Consider the following 20,224-nt stretch of genomic DNA (forward strand, 5'->3'; position numbering starts at 1 on the left):
TTTTGATTTGGAAAATATTTGTATAGGTTTTGGGAAATAATCCCTTTTGATTGCACGGTCTAGATTCTCAAAAGTGACTGGAATTGGTTTGAGGAATAATGTATTTTTGGGTAAGAACATATTGATGGGTCAAATAGATAAGATTCTAGAAATGAACCAGTAGAAAATGGAAATTACCATAACACATTCACAAAGCTCTCAAAAGCTAAAGCCAAGCCTTAAGTAGATATAAGAGAGAGAGAGAGAGAGATTACAAGAGGAATTGAAAATAAAGGGTAATCTCATGAGTACTAGCAGAAGAAATTGTAGGCAAAGTGGTACAAGTGGAAAAATAAAACGGAGAGGGAAGATTCACTTCTTCATCAATCAAAGATAGACTAAACAAATGTTGGAAGGACTAGAGACAAAATGGAATAGTATGTTGAAGAAAGAAATGGAGAAACTTAAAGGTCAATGCACCAAAAGTCTGGAAAAAGAAAGTGCACCTAGAAACCATAACAGCCACACTTATTAAGGAGGGGAGGAGAAAGGAGAAAGCCCCCTAAGATGAGAGTACCATAGTCCTAGGAGAATTGTCAAAGGAGCTGAGCTTAGATATTGTACTTTGAATTGTACATGGAGTTGGGGAAGGGTGAGATTGCATGTCTCAGAGATGCTTTCTATCATGAAAGAGGGCACACTAAAATGTGGGTAAAGATCAAGAGAGGACGAGTGTTTTTTTATCATTGCATGGTACTAGTAAATCACCATACATCCATATAAAACAGTGCTAGATCTTTACAGATTACAATGATTTTGTAATGGAACCTTCTTCCACCACTCTTGCCCATACAATATGTAAAATTCGAATTGAGTTCCCTCTTTGGAGCTTTTAATCATTGAGAAGAAGCTTAACACTTTTTATGGAAAATTGTGATTCTGATGGGATAACAACAATACATAGGACCTTGGATTATGATGCTAACATAGATTTTCCAAGGCTAAGTGGCACCTCATGAAGAAAAAATAGAACCTTTGATTATGATGCTGCTAAGATAAACTTTCCAAGCCTAGGTGGTTGTTTTGGAGTGGGGACAAAGGTAGCCACACACATAGATGCAACAAGCGAGCAGAGATAGAGAGAAGCATAACACTCAAAGTAGATTGATGAGAATAAGTGAACTACAAGTGAATTCACATGATAAGGTCACGTACACATACTCACATAAGAGTGTGTACACACGTTCAAGGGAAAAAAACCTCCTAATAAGGAGCCCCGGCCCATAATTAGTCTATGTCCACATATCACTACCATATAAATGGCTACAAATCCCCTTGTAGTGATGATGTGAACATGTACAAGGATCATGTGGCTGATCAATCCCCAAATGGTTTTTCGCTTGACCCTTGCTGGGCAAAACTAGGATCCTAATCTTAACATAGGACACCCTAATTCCGTATGCACACATATTGTGTGATTATTGAGGATACAGGGTTACATGTAATTTACTTTTGGAACCGATACATGATGTCTGTCAATATGGTTTAATAGTGCCTTACTGCAATGATACCGTCTAAATGGCATTTTGATGTTTATTTTCATACGGCTTTACATGAATGATTGCATATACTGTTGATGATATAGCTCCTATTCTAGTATGACAAAATGGATGCTTTTACGGGTTATAACACCACGAATGCTCATAATCGACATTTTCATATCTTAATACTACCTCTGATGGGCATGCATGCCTCATGGTCTCTTTTCTAAATTTTTCCTAGTAGGATACTAATATGCCAATTATTTGTTTATGAGTTAGGCTATTCTGTTGAGATACACGAAATTTTGAAACAAATACATGCTAGTTTCTACTTACATGTGACAGGAGATAGATTGAATATCTACTAGGTTATTGGGATTACTATAAGGCCAATTGTCTTGATAGTATTTGGAAGCCAACTGTCTTCCATACTTAGAGATGGAGATAGGGTTTGATCCCTTTACTTAGGGATGATACTAGGGTAATAATCCTAATACATATCAAGGGACTAGATCCCATCATCGCATAAGTCATAAAATATTTTGGGTGAAATCTATAACACGTGTGGTAGATCCTATGACTCCTGCAAGACACACACAGGCTAACTCTTTGTTTGTCTGTTTGGATGGGGCCAAAAGTTAGGGTTGTGAAAATCAATAGCTCATATAAGTTATTGCATTGGATCATCTCTCAATGACATTTTTGTTGCATTTGTGACTGCACTAGCCTTAAAAGAGAACCTTTAAGACAGTTCACAACTATGGCTGTAACCAATATTAGATTCCTTTTAATGTCTAGCACATAAAGGACATCGGACAACTCTTTAGTATCACCATTGCTAAAAACAAAAGAAATGTTACCTGAAACCATGGGTGGGTATTTATCATCATTCCCAACAAAATGGCTACCAGGATGGACTCCCCCACATGCTTGAGGGAGGTATACTAGCCCTTTTGATTGGTTATATATCAGGATGCTCCACTATCAATGATCCATGAACCATTAAGGAATGTTCTACCTTTGCATCGATTTCCTCTATTGCCACAAATACTCCAGGTCCACTTTAACATTGTTTTCTTTAAAGGCTTCAAAGTGTTATTATTCTCATCTTCTTTCTTTAGTCTACATGATTTGACTACATGACCATGCTTATCGAAGACTTTACATTTGATTTCTTCTTCTTCTCAAAAGAATTGAAGCTACCAAGGCTCTTTTCTTTCTTTACCTTTGCAAAGAATGTAGCATCACTAGTAACCTCTGGCTTTAAATGCATTATGCCAAACTTCTCAAAAGTAGGAGCACGATATGCGGGTGTGTGTTTAGTGAGGTCACCAAATTGTCATACTTTGGGAGCAGCACTCCGATGCATCTTCGTGCTAGTTCATGCTAGTTCTTCATTGGTCTTAGTGATCCGCACCGCCACCATCTAATCTTGTAGATTCTTTATCCATGATATGAAATGCTTTGCTACTTCTCCTTCAAATGCCTTTCTATTTTTAGTTGATTCTCAAAGTTTTGAATCCTTGTTTGATTCCTTGTCTCATATTGGTTCTTAAGAAATTACCATGCTTTAAAAGTATCTCACCATTAATCTTTGTAGAAAAACCATTAGGTTGCATTGTGCATATCGTTAGATAGGTTAGGGAAAGCTTAAGCATGCTATCAAATCAAAAGTCCAAAAACATGCACCATTAATAAAGGAGAAATCAAGGGGCAAAATCTAGATTTCTAGACCAAAACACAGAAAAGTGCTCTTTGGTTTGCTTATGTACGTGCTTTATTAGGCCTATATACAAGTGGAAACATGTTTTAATCCTAATAGGGAAGATCTACGTAATATTCTCATTAAGGAATGGTCAAATAGTATTCTTCCTATAAATGTCCATAATGATAAAAACGGTTGAAAACTGACCATCACGTGGCCCTCCCTTCCACCAGTGCAAGTGGCAAAATCCTGTACGTAGTACAAGCCAAACTAGGAATTCACATTCTCACTTATGAACATTTCTTCATAAGTCGTTGACACTTCACCATGCACATTCCTATCTCAGAATGCATGTTCACAAATCATTTTGCACATTCCTAGTTTTCTATGCACGCTCATAGTGTTATGAATGCATGTTTGCAAGTCTTGGAACCTGGCCATGCACATTCCTAACTGATCTGCCATGCATGTTCCCAACTCACTCAGCCACGCATGTACCTGTGGGAACACACATTCTTAACTTGTGAATGAATGTTCACAAGTATAACAGAGACTAAAACCCATAAAAAGTTCAGCTGAATCTAGAATATCCAAGACCACTTCTTGACTTATGTCAGGGGGTGTGCTCTAAGTTGATCACCCTTATATGTATATGAGGTTAGGATGGATTTTTGGACTCAATACTACACTTGAGGAGAGTGCTTTTTGAACAATGTTGAATCAAGAGCCTTATGGAGGGGAGTCTCTACTTGCTTCACAATCCTTAGGACCTCACAGGAGCCAAGCAAAGCCAGACATGATTTAGATTCCTATAGCCAAAGGGCACAGAAGGTGGAAGAGGATCCTAATCCTATAAAAAAAAAAACTCAGGCTAGAGGTAGCCTAGAATAGTAAGAGTATTCCAAGCTCAAATGGATGCTAAACCCCCACTATTGGAGAGGATGCTATTACAAAGATTAGTTTCACCTTTCTCAAGAGAAGACTAGGGAAAGAACTAATCCATTTCACAACCCAAGAAAACTTGGAACAAGGATTTAGGGTTGAGGATAAAAGTTTTGAGGCTATGGCCTTTAAACTCTTGGGTGATGACCAAAGAGTACCACACTCATAGGGATCTACACACATTTCATACACCATTACTGGCCCCAAAAGCTATCTAAGTGATAATGGAAAAACACCTATAGACATAGCTAGATTTATCGCCTTCCATCCTCCCAAGTGCAGATTTTTGTTGGCTCCTTATTTCAAGGAAGTCTAAATCTTATGGAAGGACTTAAAGGATTGGATGGATGGAAAGTTAAAAGCACGTATGGAAGAGTAGCTAATTCAAAACTCTTTGGATGAGTCAGATAATGAAGAACCTGCTAAGGAAGAGGAAGTTCACCAAGCCTTTCCAAAGGTACCAGTGGATGAGTAAGCTAGGCCACTACTTTGAGAGTGATGACATAAATGTCACCTTCCCTATAAAATACAAGGATAGACAAGTCATTGCCATCCTAGATGGATGGCAATGATGGGCTAGAGTCAGCATCATTACTAAGCAATGCTAGGAAAGTTGGGGGCAACCATCACTTGACACGACTGGCCTAATAGTCAAGCTTGCTGTATAGGGCCACAACAAAACCTATGGGGCTATTTCAAAATCTAAGAATTAATACTTTTGTTCTAAGTTTTTTCCACTCTTTTGTGGTAATCAACTTTTCACAATAGTCTAACTCCTATAGCTACATTCTTGGTAGAACCTTCATGAGAGAGATCCTAATGGTACATGATTGGGAAACTAACCACATCTATGTTTGGAAAAGGGTATCCTTTCTAAGAAGAAAGTGAAGATCATTGGATTTGATACATCAAACCAATAGACTCCCATGTAGACTTTTGCCACATCACTAGGACAAAAGGAGCTCAATTTTTTTGAGTGCGAGACAAGTTCATGGCCACGGAGAGAGATAAACCTACAAGATCAAATGAGTCTATAAAAATCTCTCACTCCATAAGAAGAGAAGAAAACAAAGCCTTAGTAGAGGCTGAAAAAGAAGTTAAGCTCATCCTATAAGAGAACACTTACATGTGGATAACCTTAGACAGGTGCATGAGCATTTCAAAATGTATATTGTGGGTGAGACCACTTTGTACACTTTGAGAAGGCAAAGAGAACCCCTAACAGGAAGCTTAGAACATCTTATAATGGACCAGCTAAAGTTAAGGAGATTAACATAACATGACCTAAGACAAGGATTTCAAACTTGTATACATTGGGAATGAACTATCTCTAGAAGAAGAAAAAGACCCTATTGACCTACTCGTAAAGTTCCAAGACTTCTTTGCTTGGAGATATACTGATATGAAGGTCATACACACACGATTCCCATTATGGAAGGAGCATGGCCATCAAGGCATAGGGCCAATTAAATAAACCCCAAATACCCCAGAATGGTCAAAGATGAAATTGACAAACTTATCAAACTGGATTCATTTATGAGACATGGAACACGGAATGGCTATTCTCAATAGTCTTAGTGCCTTAAAAAAATGGAAAGTTTAGGGTCTGTGCTAACCTCAAAAAGGTTAATGCAGCCATCGTGAAGGACCATTACCCATTACTATTCTCATTACTAAGCATGGAATAAGTAGCAGAGCAGGCAATGAGGCCTATAGCTTTCTTGATAGGTTCTCTCGGGCTATAATTAAGTGGAAGTGGACCCAATGATTAACATAAGTCCGCATTTTCCACAGAATGAGACACTTATGTGTACAAAGTTATGCCATTTGGCCTATCCAATGCCCTAGGCACTTTACAAAGACCTATGTGCACAACATATAAGGAATGCCTTAGGGAGTTACTTGAGGTTTTCATGGATGACCTTTGTGTCAATTTCAATGGAAGGTACATCTTTGGTGCATTAGGAATGTACATCTTTGGTGCATTAGGAAGGTATTAGAAAGATGCAGATTGTACATAATATCCCTTAACCCACTCAAATGTCTTTGTTGGGTGAGGCATGGAATAATACTAGGCCACATCGTTTTTGAACATGGCATTTCTACTAATGAGAACAAGTGAAGCTAATTCTTAAGCTTTCACCACCCAATAACTTCAAGGGTGTGTTTAGCATTTCATGGGACATGTTAAATACTATAGAAGATTTATAATCCTATATGCCGACATGGTAAGACCCTTGTATAGACTACTTGTCATCTTTGAGTGGATGTATGAATGTCAAAAAGCCTATAGCACTCTCAAGAAATCCTTGGCAGATAGTATATTATTTTCCATGTGCACATAGATGCCTCGACTTTCGTCAATTGGCTGCGTTTTGGCACAAGTAAGAGAGCATTACATGGATTTTCCTATTAGCTTGTGAGCCCCAAGGTGTCGAACAAAACTACACCACCATAGAAAGGGGAGGACTCTGGTCTTTGTGAAGAAATGTTTCCATTATCTTTTGTCAAAAAATTCAAAGAGATTGCCCATTATTTGGCTAACAATTTTTCCCAAGAGAGACCTTTCAATTGAGATAGAGCATGCCACCTTATAAAAAAGGTAGCCCCTTACCAATTAAGCTAAGATAGGATCATGAGGCAGTGTCCTTAGAAATTTAAATATGTCGATGTCCTTGAGCAAGCCCAATTTGACATAGCTGGAGTGTATTTCTTAGTAGACACACCACCGCCAAAAATTTCTATTAGCAAGCTTGTGGTGGCCCTCCTTTTTTTGAGATGCAGCTGAATTTGTGAAAGACTACAACCGTGTGACAAAATGCCAAAGTGTGAAATTATCATCAAGGAAAGATGAATAGGAAATGTACTGACTAATTAATTGTTTAAAATTAATGTTTGGAAGAAGCCAATACCGTCTACAAAATAATGGTCAAAAAGTTAGCTCAAAGACAAAGATATCGAAGTAAGGGACATGGTTGTCATGTACAGCTTAAAGAACCATAAGTGTAAGCTAAAGTATAAAGGGATGGGATCGTTCCTTATGTGGCTACTCACCCCGCAAAGGATTAGCATGCATTGAAACACTTGGCAGTGTGAAAAGGCAATGATTATTCAATGGTAGCAAACTTAGATGCTACTATGGCCCTTTAACTACTACGAATTCCTTGAAGGTCATTCATCAGAAGAAAGAAGAGAAAATAAAAGAAGCTACACTAAGATGTGAGGCCCAGTGCGATGAGAAGCTAAGGCTAGACAAGGAAAGTTGCATAACAACCACATTTCTGTTAGCATGGCCTAAGTCCTTGACTTAGAAGAGGAGGAATGGGAGGTGAAGCCTACTAGACTCTGGCTGGGCATGACCACAAAGACTGGCCTAGAACACAAGCTTGCACTCGTTGACACGGGTGCTATCCATAACATAATGTCCCATGCAACTTGGTGTGTGCTACAAACAATCGTGGTTAACACCCACAAAAGCAAGAGTTGAAGGAGTAGACATATTCAAAACCTCATGCATAGGATTGCTATGTTTTACATTTGAAATAACCCCTTGGAAGGGACGTTCTATGTTATACCTACAGGTCCCATGCATGAAGAAGAGCTCATTGGATAAGGATGGATGGGCATAATTGATGCTAAATAGGCTAGGACTTGCAAACTGCTACCTTACAACTAACTGTTGGCCAAGTAACTATTCTGATGATAGATGAGGAGCCCATTTTTGGTCAAAATTCAATAAGAGAAAACCATTCTCCCATCAAAGAAGTGCTCCAACCCATTGAACATCCAAAGGTTTCCCACACTCTAGTCATGTTACCTTACAACTAAGTGCTGGCCAAGTAACTATCCTAATGATAGATGAGGAGCCCATTTCTGGTCAAAACTTCAATAAGAGAAAACCATTCTCCCATCAAAGAAGTGCTCCAACCCATCAAACATTGAAAGGTTCCCACACTCTAGTCATGCTTCTTAAAATGAGGCCTATTCTATACTTGACCACATGGGTAAATGACCAGCTCCATTAAAAGCCTCACCTAATCAATATCAACCTTTTGTCATTGAATATCCCCCTAACACCTGGCAAAAAGTAACCCAACTAACACCAACACTGCTAACGTTTCTAACCTATGTATCAGTATGGCCATTCAGGTGAGGTGTGATGAGTCAAATCTCTCTCCTCTTATGTGTGTTCTCATCATCCCATCACCCTCATCTAAGGAATGTGTAGATTTCACACCGGTCTCCCTGTAATGATCTCTTACAATGATAATGATTAGTATCACATATTTGATAGTATTAATAACAAAGATTTTCTTAAGCATATAATTATTTTCAAAATATAATATAGCAATGTAATTATTTTTAAAAGACCCATTTTGTAAATACACCTCTCTTACTAGGTCGATTAAGTCTATGCTATTCAAATCTACAACCATGGATATGTTGGAAACAGGGTTGTAGGAATGCGCACACACACAACACACACACACACACACACACACACACACACACACACACAGTGGAGAAGCTCAAGGGAGCACACAGTGAGATAATAGATAAATAATAAATGTACAATGTACAACGATGATAAGTATACCCCAAAGATGGGTGTATAAAGCATGATGGAGAAAGTTCCCCAGTTGGTCCTAGTACATTACTGCCAAATATGGCTACAAATCCCCCTGGGAGTGATGATGTGAATAAGAGGTGAGCTGCACTAAAAGTAGAGAGATGTGCTAAGCTCTTTGGACTATGAGAGGGAGCCCAGACTAAAATCCCCAAAGGGAAGTACAAAAAGCTTCAAACGTCTCTCGTGAGAGACTTCGTGAATAAATTTGCCATGGTGTCATGTGTTGGCAGATAAGCCTAGTTGATTTCCACTGCAGAGCATCTCTCCCTGACATAATGATAATGCATCTTAATGTGCTTTGTGCGAGCTCACGAGCATGAAAAGATGAATTCTTCACAATTGTTATATCACTTTGAGTGTCAGTAAATATGGTTAAGGCTAAGGACTCGCCACCACTACCCAAATCCGCAAAAAGGCATCTGAGCTAAACACACTCAAGTATAGCTGTAAACGCTGCCATGTACTCATTTTCATAGCTAGAAGTGGCCATAGTGGATTGCTTCTTATTGAGCCATGATATACATGAATCACCGAGGCAAATAAGTTGTGATTTACCCCCTTGGGATAAAACCACCCAAAGTGCTTGGTGCCCTTTAGGTAACGGAACACTTGTTTGACAGACTACCACCCAAAGTGCTTGGTGCCCTTTAGGTAACGGAACACCTGTTTGACAGACTACCAATGCTTTGTGCCTGGGCTATGTATAAATCTTCTCAATACTAAGATCCCATATTGGCTATCAAGCCTGGTGTTACATAAGAAGATAAGGCATCCAATAGCTTCTTGATATAGGCAAGCATCAAAAGGGTCACCTGCATCTTCAAGAATTAGTTGCAAACTAGGCTCCATAGGTGTAGCAATAGGTTTGCAGTCTCCAAAATTGAACCTCTTCAACAATGCCTCTATGTATTGTGTCTGCAGCATAACAATATCCTATTAAAACTCAATGCCTAAATAATAGCGCAACAGGACAAGATCTGACATTTCAAAAGACCTCTCTATATCAGCCATCTACAAAAGCTAAAATATGATTACCATCAAGGCCTATAAGTAGCATGTCATCAATGCATATCTTTAGTTCTCTTAATGCAGAGGGTACTATCAGTAGAACTATTGTAAAAACCTTATGCAACTAAGTATGAATGTATCTTCTAATACCATGCTCTGGGAGAACCTGCTTTTTTCAATCTACATACTTTTAATTCTTGACCTTTCTGAACAAAACCATGAGGCTAAGATACATACAAAACCATGAGTCTAAGATACATACACCTCCTCATGCAAATCTCCATTCAAAAAAGCAACTTTGATGTCTAATTGACGTACAAAAGATGATACAAGGAAATTTAGAAAGGGACTTACCTTTGTCGGTAATGAAAGAACCTCTCCAAGGAAACATAGTGTTTGTAGCTCAAGCTTCTCCAACTTCCATGCTTTTCTTTAAGATTTCACAACCTTAAGACACATAAATCATCTCAATTATTGAACAAGGGTAAATCCTCTTTTGGCGGTCCACAATTGCCCTTGTCCTTGTTCCGAGTTTACACTCTATATGTTTGAAAATTCCTACATCCACAAGTGTCATCAACTCTACAAGTTGAGCAAAGGTGTTGTCATAGTTGTGCAATGGCATATAATGGGACACGAGAGTGATGATCGTGTGGTGAGAATGAGGATCACACCGTTGGGCCGGGTGGGGGGGGTGTACGAAGAACATTGACTATAATGTTGGTTCGTGCTTGTTTGAGTTTGCACTCCTTTCACACTACACTACACCTTAAGCTTTAGACTCGTAGCCTTGTAAGTTGGACGATAATATAGGGTGGGGGAACACAGTGTGCAGAAGGGATGATCGTTTGGTGAGAATGAGGATCACACCTTTGGGGGGGGTTATGAAGAACAATAACAATAATGTCGGTTCATGCTTGTTGGAGTTTGCACTCCTTTCACACTACACCAAACCTTAAGATTTAGACTCCTAGCCTTGTAAGTTGGTCGATAATATAGGGTGGGGGAACACACCATGCAGTCTAGGGGAAAGGATAGACAATGATGAGATCAAAAAAATAGAGAGAAGGTTATACAGGGAGGGTTAAGGAAGGAAAGAAGATTAAGCAAGGTAAGAGAAATTGTGCTCTTGGCAAATCACCCTTATAGTGTTATTTTCCCCTACCTTTAGACTCTTATGAAGATAACCTAATGCCTAGCTAAACCTTTCTAGTGTGGAATGGCCTAGCTTTTATCTCTCTCAAAGACATCAAACCCCTATCAGAGTTCATGAGTCTCTTTAGTATATATTTTTATTGGTTTTTTTTTTTACTTACCCTTGTTCCGAGTTTACACCCTATGTGTTTAAAAAGTTCCTACACCCACAAGTGTCATCAACTCTACAAGTTGAGCAAAGGTGTTGTCATAGTTGTGCAATTCCATATAATGGGACACGAGAGTGATGATCGTGGTGGTGAGAATGAGGATCACACCGTTGGGGGGGGGTTGGGGTTACGAAGAACATTGCTTGTTGGAGTTTTCACACCTTTCACTCTACACCACACCTTTAGCTTTAGACTCCTAGTCTTGTAAGTTGGTCGATAATATAGAGTGGGGGAACACACTGTGCAGAGGTGAAAGGAGGGAAGGACAGATAATGATAAGATCAAGAAAAAAGAGAGAAGGTTATACAGGGAGGGTTAAGGAAGAAAAGAAGATTAAGCAAGGTAGGGTTTGTAGCTTAAGCTTCTCCAACTTCCATGCTTTTTTTAAAGATTTCACAACCTTAAGCTACAGAAATCATGTTAATTATTGAACAAGGGTAAATCCTATTTGTTGTAGGTCCACAATTGCCCTTGTCCTCCGAGTTTACACCCTATGATTTTGAAAAGTTCCTACATCCACGTGTCATCAACTCTACAAGTTGAGCAAAGGTGTTGTCATAGTTTTGCAATTCCATATAATGGGACACCAAAGTGATGATCGTGAGAATGAGGATCACACCGTTGGGGGGGCGGGGGGTGGGGTTACGAAGAACATTCACTATAAGGTCGGTTCATGCTTGTTGGAGTTTTCACTCCTTTCACACTACACCACACCTTAAGCTTTAGACTCCTAGCTTTGTAAGTTGGTCGATAATATAGGGTGCAGGAACACACTGTGCAGAGGGGAAAGGAGGGAAGGATAGACAATGATGAGATCAAGAAAATAGAGAGACGGTTATACAGCGAGCATTAAGGAAGAAAAGAAGATTAAGCAAGGTAAGAGAAACTGTGCTCTTGGCAAGGTAAGAGAAACTGTGCTCTTGGCAAATCACCCTTGTGGTGCTTTTCTTTCCACTACCTTTAAACTTTTATGAAGATAACCTTATTCGTATAGCTAAACCTTTCTAGTATGGAGTGGCCTAGCTTTTATCTCTCTCGAAGACATCAAACCCCTACCAGAGTTCATGAGCCTCTTTCTTATATTATTTTTATTGGTTTTTGTTTTGTTTAGTTTAGCCTAAAATTAAAAAGATAAAGGAAAACAAAGTAAGTCAACACATCTACTCTACTGAAGTGGGAGAATAAAGAAAAAAGATGATACAAGGAAATTTAGAAAGGGACTTACCTTTGTAGGAAATCGAAGAAGCTCTCCAAGGAAACATAGTGTTTATAGCTTAAGCTTCTCCAACTTCCATGCTTTTCTTTAAGATTTCACAATCTTAACCTATAGAAATCATCTCAATTATTGAACAAGGGTAAATCCTCTTTGTTGTCGGTTGACAATTGCCCTTGTCCTTGTTTCGTGTTTACACTCTATGTGTTTGAAAATTACCTACATCCACAACTGTCATCAAATCTACAAATTGAGCAAAGGTGTTGTCATAGTTGTGCAATGCCATATAATGGGAAACGAGAGTGATGATCATGGTGAGAATGAGCATCACAGTTTTTGGGGGGGGGGGGGGTTACGAAGAACATTGACTATAATGTCGTTTCAAGCTTTTTAGAGTTTGCACTCCTTTCACACTACACCACACCTTAAGCTTTAGAGTCCTAGCATTGTTAGTTGGTCGATAAGATACGGTGGGGAAACACAATGTGCAGAGGGGAAAGGAGGGAAGGAAAACAAAGTAAGTCAACACATCTACTCTACTAAAGTAGGAGAATAAAGCAAAAAGATGATACAAGGAAATTTAGAAAGGGACTTACCTTTGTGGGAAATCGAAGAAGCTCTCCAAGGAAACATAGTGTTTGTAGCTCAAGCTTCTCCAACTTCCATGCTTTTCTTTAAGATGTCACAACCTTAAGCTACAGAAATCCTCTTAATTATTGAACAAGGGTAAATCCTCTTTGTTGTCAGTCCACAATTTCCCTTGTCCTTGTTTCACGTTTACACTCTATGTGTCTGAAAATTTCCTACATCCACAAGTGTCATCATCAACTCTACAAGTTGAGCAAAGGTGTTGTCATAGTTGTGCAATGCCATATAATGGGACACGAGAGTGATGATCTTGATGAGAATGAGGATCACACCGTTTTGGGGGGGGGTATGAAGGACATTGTTTATAATGTCGGTTCATGCTTGTAGGAGTTTGCACTCCTTTCACACTACACCACACCTTAAGCTTTAGACTCCTTGCCTTGTAAGTTGGTCAATAATATAGGGTGGAGAACACACTGTGCAAAGGGGAAAGGAGGGAAGGATAGACAATGATGAGATCAAGAAAATAGAGAGAAGGTTATACAGGGAGGGTTAAGGAAGAAAAGAAGATTAAGCAAGGTAAGAGAAACTGTGGTCTTGGCAAATCACCCTTGTAGTGCTTTTCTTTCCCCTACCTTTAGACTCTTATGAAGATACCCAATGCCTAGCTAAACCTTTCTAGTATGGAATGGCCTAGCTTTTATCTCTCGCAAAGATATCAAATCCCTACCAGAGTTCATGAGTCTCTTGTTTTGTTTTGTGTAGCCTAAAATTAAAAAGATAAAGGAAAACAAAGTAAGTCAACACATTTACTCTACTGAAGTAGGAGAATAAAGAAAAAAGATGATACAAGGAAATCTAGAAAGGGGCTTACCTTTGTGGGAAATCGAAGAAGCTCTCCAAGGAAATATTATTTCACAACCTTAAGCTACAGAAATCATCTTAATTATTGAACAAGGGTAAATCCTCTTTGTTGTCGGTCGACAAATTGCCCTTGTACTTGTTTCGTGTTTACACTCTATGTGTTTGAAAATTTCCTACATCCACAAGTGTCATCAAATCTACAAGTTGAGCAAAGGTGTTGTCATAGTTGTACAATGCCATATGATGGGACACGAGAGTGATGATCGTGGTGAGAACGAGGATCACACCGTGGGGGGGGGGGTTAACGAAGAACATTGACTATAATGTCGATTCATGCTTGTTGGAGTTTACATTCCTTTCACACTACACACTATGTAGAGGTGAAAGGAGGGAAGTACAGACAATGATAAGATCAATAAAATAGAGAGAAGGTTATACAAGGAGGGTTAAGGAAGAAAAGAAGATTAAGCAAGGTAAGAGAAACTCTGCTCTTGGGTAAATCACCCTTGTAGTGCTTTTCTTTCCCCTACCTTTATACTCTTATGAAGATAACCTAATGCCTAGCTAAACCTTTCTAGTATGGACCTAGCTTTTATCTCTCTCAAAGACATCAAACCCCTATCAGAGTTCATGAGTTTCTTTTCTATATATTTTTATTGCCTTTTGTTTTCTTTTGTTGAACCTAAAATTAAAAAGATAAAGGAAAACAAAGTAAGTCAACACATCTACTCTACTGAAGTAGGAGAATAAAGAAAAAATATGATACAAGGAAATTTAGAAAGGGACTTACCTTTCTGGGAAATCGAAGAAGCTCTCCAAAGAAACATAGTGTTTGTAGCTGAAGCTTCCCCAAATTCCATGGTTTTCTTTAAGATTTCACAACCTTAAGCTACAAAAATCATCTCAATTATTGAACAAGAATAAATCCTCTTTCTTGTCGGTCCACAATTTCCCTTGTCCTTGTTTTGCGTGCTTACACTTTGTGTGTTTGAAAATTTCCTATATCCACAAGTGTCATCAACTCTACAAGTTGATCAAAGGTAATGTCATAGTTGTGCAATGCCATATAATGGGATACGAGAGTGATGATCATGGTGAGAATGAGGATCACATCGTTGGGGGGGTACAAAGAACATTGACTATAATGTTGGTTCATGCTTGTTGGAGTTTGCACTCATTTCACACTACACCACACCTTAAGGTCTGGATTCCTAGCATTGTAAGTTGGTCGATAAGATAGGGTGAGCCTAAAATGAAAAAGATAAAGGAAAACAAAGTTAGTCAACACATCTACTCTACTAGTGTTTATAGCTCAAGAAGCTTCTCCAACTTCCATGCTTTTCTTTAAGATTTCACAAGCTTAAGCTATAGAAATCATCTCAATTATTGAACAAGGGTAAATCCTCTTTGTTGTCGGTCAACAATTGCCCTTATTCCGAGTTATACACTCTATATGTTTGAAAATGTCCTACATCCACAAGTGTCATCAACTCTACAAAATGAGCAAAGGTGTTGTCATAGTTGTGCATTGCCATATAATGGGACATGAGAGTGATTATTGTGGTGAGAATGAGGATCACACCGTTGGGGGGGGGATTACGAAGAACATTGACTATAATGTCAGTTCATGCTTGTTGGAGTTTGGACTCCAACAAGCATGAAGAACATTGACTATAATGTCGGTTCATGCTTGTTGGAGTTTGGACTCCTTTCACACTACACCACACCACATCTTAAGCTTTAGACTCCTAGCTTGTTCAGTTGGTCAATAATATAGGATGGGGGAACACACTCTGCAGAGGGGAAAGGAGGGAAGGATAGACAATGATGAGATCAAGAAAATAGAGGGAAGGTTATTCAGGGAGGGTTAAGGAAGAAAAGAAGATTAAGCAAGGTAAGAGAAACTGTGCTCTTGGCAAATCACCCTTGAAGTGCTTTTCTTTCCACAACCTTTAAACTCTTATGAAGATAACCTAGTGCCTAGCTAAACCTTTCTAGTGTGGAATGGCCTAGCTTTTATCTCTCTCAAAGACATTAAACCCCTATCAGAGTTCAAGAGTCTCCTTCTTATATATTTTTTATTGGTTTTTGTTTTGTTTAGTGGAGCCTAAAATTAAAAAGATAAAGGACAACAAAGTAAGTAAACACATCTACTCTACTGAAGTGGGAGAATAAAGAAAAAAGATAATACAAGGAAATTTAAAAAGGGACTTAGCTTGGTCGGAAATTGAAGAAGCTCTCCAAGGAAACATAGTGTTTGTAGCTCAAGCTTCTCCAAATTCCATGCTTTTCTTTAAGATTTCACAACGTTAAGCTACAAAAAGCATCTCAATTATTGAACAAGGGTAAGTCCTCTGATTTCTTACATCCACAAGTGTCATCAACTCATCAAGTTGAGCAGAGGTGTTGTCATAGTTGTGCAATGCCATATAATGGGATAGGAGAGTGATGATCATGGTGAGAACGAGGATCACGCTGTTGGGGGGGTACGAAGAACATTGACTATAATAATGGTTCACGGTTGTTGGAGTTTGAACTCCTTTCACACTACACCACACCTTAAGCTTTAGATTCCTAGCCTTGTAAGTTGTTCGATAATATAGGGTGGGGGAACACATTGTGTAGAGGGGAAAGGAGGGAAGGATAGACAATGATGAGATCAAGAAAATAGAGAGAAGGTTATACAGGGAGGGTTAAGGAAGAAAAAGAAGATAAAGCAAGGTAAGAGAAATTGTGCTCTTAGCAAATCACCCTTGTATTGCTTTTCTTTCCCCTACCTTTAGACTCTTATGAATATAACCTAATGCCTAGCTAACCCTTTCTAGTGTGGAATGGACTAGCTTTTATCTCTCTCAAACACATCAAACCCCTATCAGAGTTCATGAGTCTCTTTCTTATATATTTTTATTGCTTTTTGTTTTGTTTTGTTGAGCCTAAAATTAAAAAGATAAAGTTAAACAAAGTAAGTCAACACATCTACTCTACTGAAGTAGGAGAATAAAGAAAAAAGTTGATACAAGGAAATTTAGAAAGGGACTTACATTTGTTTTGGAAATCGAAGAACCTCTCCAAGGAAACATAGTGTTTGTAGCTCAAGCTTCTCCAACTTCCATGCTTTTCTTTAAGATTTCAAAACCTTAAGCTATAGAAATCATCTCAATTATTGAACAAGGGTAAATCTTTATTGTTGGTCAAAAATTTTCCTTGTCCTTCTTTCGCGTTTATACTCTATGTGTTTAAAAATTTCCTACATCCACAAGTGTCATCAACTCTACAAGTTGAGCAAGTTGAGCAAAGGTGTTGTCATAGTTGTGCAATGCCATATAATGGGACACGAGAGTGATGATCATGGTGAGAATGAGGATCACAGTGTTGGGGGGGGGACTTACGAAGAACATTGACTATAATGTCGACTCATGCTTGTTGGAGTTTGCACTCATTTCACACTACACCACACCTTAAGCTTTAGAGTCCCAGCGTTGTTAATTGGTCGATAAGATACGGTGGGAAAACACAATGTGCAAAGGGGAAAGGAGGGTATGAAAACAAAGTAAGTCAACACATCTACTCTACTTAAGTAGGAGAATAAAGAAAAAAGATGATACAAGGAAATTTAGAAAGGGACTTACCTTTGTGGGAAATCAAAGAAGCTCTCCAAGGAAACATAGTGTTTGTAGCCCAAGCTTCTCCAACTTCCATGCTTTTCTTTAAGATGTCACAACCTTAAGCTACAGAAATCATCTCAATTATTGAACAAGGGTAAATCCTCTTTGTTGTTGGTCCACAATTTCCCTTGTCCTTGTTTCATGTTTACACTCTATGTGTTTGAAAATTTCCTACATCCACAAGTGTCATCAACTCTACAAGTTGAGCAAAGGTGTTGTCATAGTTGTGCAATGCCATATAATGGGACACAAGAGTGATGATCTTGATGAGAATGAGGATCACACCGTTTGGGGGGGTATGAAGAACTTTGATTATAATGTCAGTTCATGCTTGTTGGAGTTTGCACTCCTTTCACACTACACCACACCTTAAGCTTTAGACTCCTAGCCTTGTAAGTTGGACGGTAATATAGGGTGGATAACACTGTGCAGAGGGGAAAGGAGGGAAGGATAGACAATGATGAGATCAAGAAAATAGAGAGAAGGTTATATAGGGAGGGTTAAGGAAGAAAAGAAGATTAAGCAAGGTAAGAGAAATTGTGCTCTTGGCAAATCACCCTTGTAGTGCTTTTCTTTCCCCTACCTTTAAACTCTTATGAATATAACCTAATGCCTAGCTAAACCTTTCTAGTACGGAATAGCCTAGCTTTTATCTCTCATGAAGACATCAAATCCCTACTTGAGTTCATGAGTCTCTTTCCTATATTATTTTTATTGGTTTTTGTTTTCTTTTGTGTAGCCTAAAATTAAAAAGATAAAGGAAAACAAAGTAATTCAACACATTTACTCTACTAAAGTAGGAGAATAAAGAAAAAAGATGATACAAGGAAATTCAGAAAGGGACTTACCTTTGTGGGAAATCAAAGAAGCTCTCCAAGGAAACATATTATTTCACAACCTTAAGCTACAGAAATCATCACAATTATTGAACAAGGGTGAATCCTCTTTGTTGTCGGTCGACAATTGCCCTTGTACTTGTTTCGTGTTTACACTCTATGTGTTTGAAAATTTCCTACATCCACAAGTGTCATCAAATCTACAAGTTGAGCTAAGGTGTTATTATAGTTGTACAATGCCATATAATGGGACACGAGAGTGATGATCGTGGTGAGAACGAGGATCACACCATTGGGGGGGTTAACGAAGAACATTGACTATATTGTCGATTCATGCTTGGATGAGTTTGCATTCCTTTCACACTACACACTATGCAGAGGTGAAAGGAGGGCAGGACAGACAATGATAAGATCAAGAAAATAGAGAGAAGGTTATACAAGGAGGGTTAAGGAAGAAAAGAAGATTAAGAAGGGTAAGAGAAACTCTGCTCTTGGCAAATCACCCTTGTAGTGCTTTTCTTTCCCCTACCTTTATACTATTATGAAGATAACCTAATGCCTAGCTAAACCTTTCTAGTATGGAATGGTCTAGCTTTTATCTTTCTCGAAGACATCAAACCCCTATAAGAGTTCATGAGTCTCTTTTCTATATATTTTTATTGCCTTTTGTTTTCTTTTATTGAGCCTAAAATTAAAAAGATAAAGGAAAACAAAGTAAGTCAACACATCTACTCTACTGAAGTAGGAGAATAAAGAAAAAAGATGATACAAGGAAATTTAGAAAGGGACTTATATTTTTGGGAAATTGAATAAGCTCTCCAACGAAACATAGTGTTTGTAGCTGAAGCTTCTCCAACTTCCATGCTTTTCTTTAAGATTTAACCTTAAGCTACGAAAATCATCTCAATTATTGAACAAGAGTAAATCCTCTTTCTTGTTGGTCCACAGTTTCCCTTGTCCTTGTTTCGCGTTTACACTCTGTGTGTTTGACAATTTCCTACATCCACAAGTGTCATCAACTCTACAAGTTGAGCAAAGGTGTTGTCATAGTTGTGCAATGCCATATAATGGGACACGAGAGTGATGATCATGGTGGTGAGAATGAGGATCACATCATTGGGGGGGGTATGATAATGTCGGTTCATGCTTGTTGGAGTTTGCACTCATTTCACACTACACCACACCTTAAGCTTTGGACTCCTAGCATTGTAAGTTGGTCGATAAGATAGGGTGAGCCTAAAATCAAAAAGATAAAGGAAAACAAAGTAAGTCAACACATCTACTCTATTGAAGTAGGAGAAAAACGAAAAAAGTTGATACAAGGAAATTTAGAAAGGGACTTACCTTTGTCGGAAATCAAAGAAGCTCTCCAAGAAAACATAGTGTTTGTAGCTCAAGCTTCTCCAACTTCCATGCTTTTCTTTAAGATTTCACAACCTTAAGCTATAGAAATCATTTCAATTATTGAACAAGGGTAAATCCTCTTTGTTGTTGGTCAACAATTGCCCTTGTTCTTATTCTGAGTTATACACTCTATGTGTTTGAAAATTTCTGACATCCACGTGTCATCAACTCTACAAAATGAGAAAAGGTGTTGTCATAGTTGTGCATTGCCATATAATGGGACACGAGAGTGATTATTGTGGTGAGAATGAGGATCACACCGTTGGGGGGGGATTACGAAGAACATTGACTATAATCTCGGTTCATGCTTGTTGGAGTTTGGACTCCTTTCACACTACACCACACCTTAAGCTTTAGACTCCTAGCTTTGTAAGTTGGTCAATAATATAGGGTGGGGGAACACATTCTACAGAGGGGAAAGGAGGGAAGGATAGACAATGATGAGATCAAGAAAATAGAGGGAAGGTTATACAGGGAGGGTTAAG

Source organism: Cibotium barometz, chromosome 28, assembly GCF_041138505.1.
Source record: "Cibotium barometz isolate CiBa-2024 chromosome 28, ASM4113850v1, whole genome shotgun sequence".
Classification (NCBI taxonomy): Eukaryota; Viridiplantae; Streptophyta; class Polypodiopsida; order Cyatheales; family Cibotiaceae; genus Cibotium; species Cibotium barometz.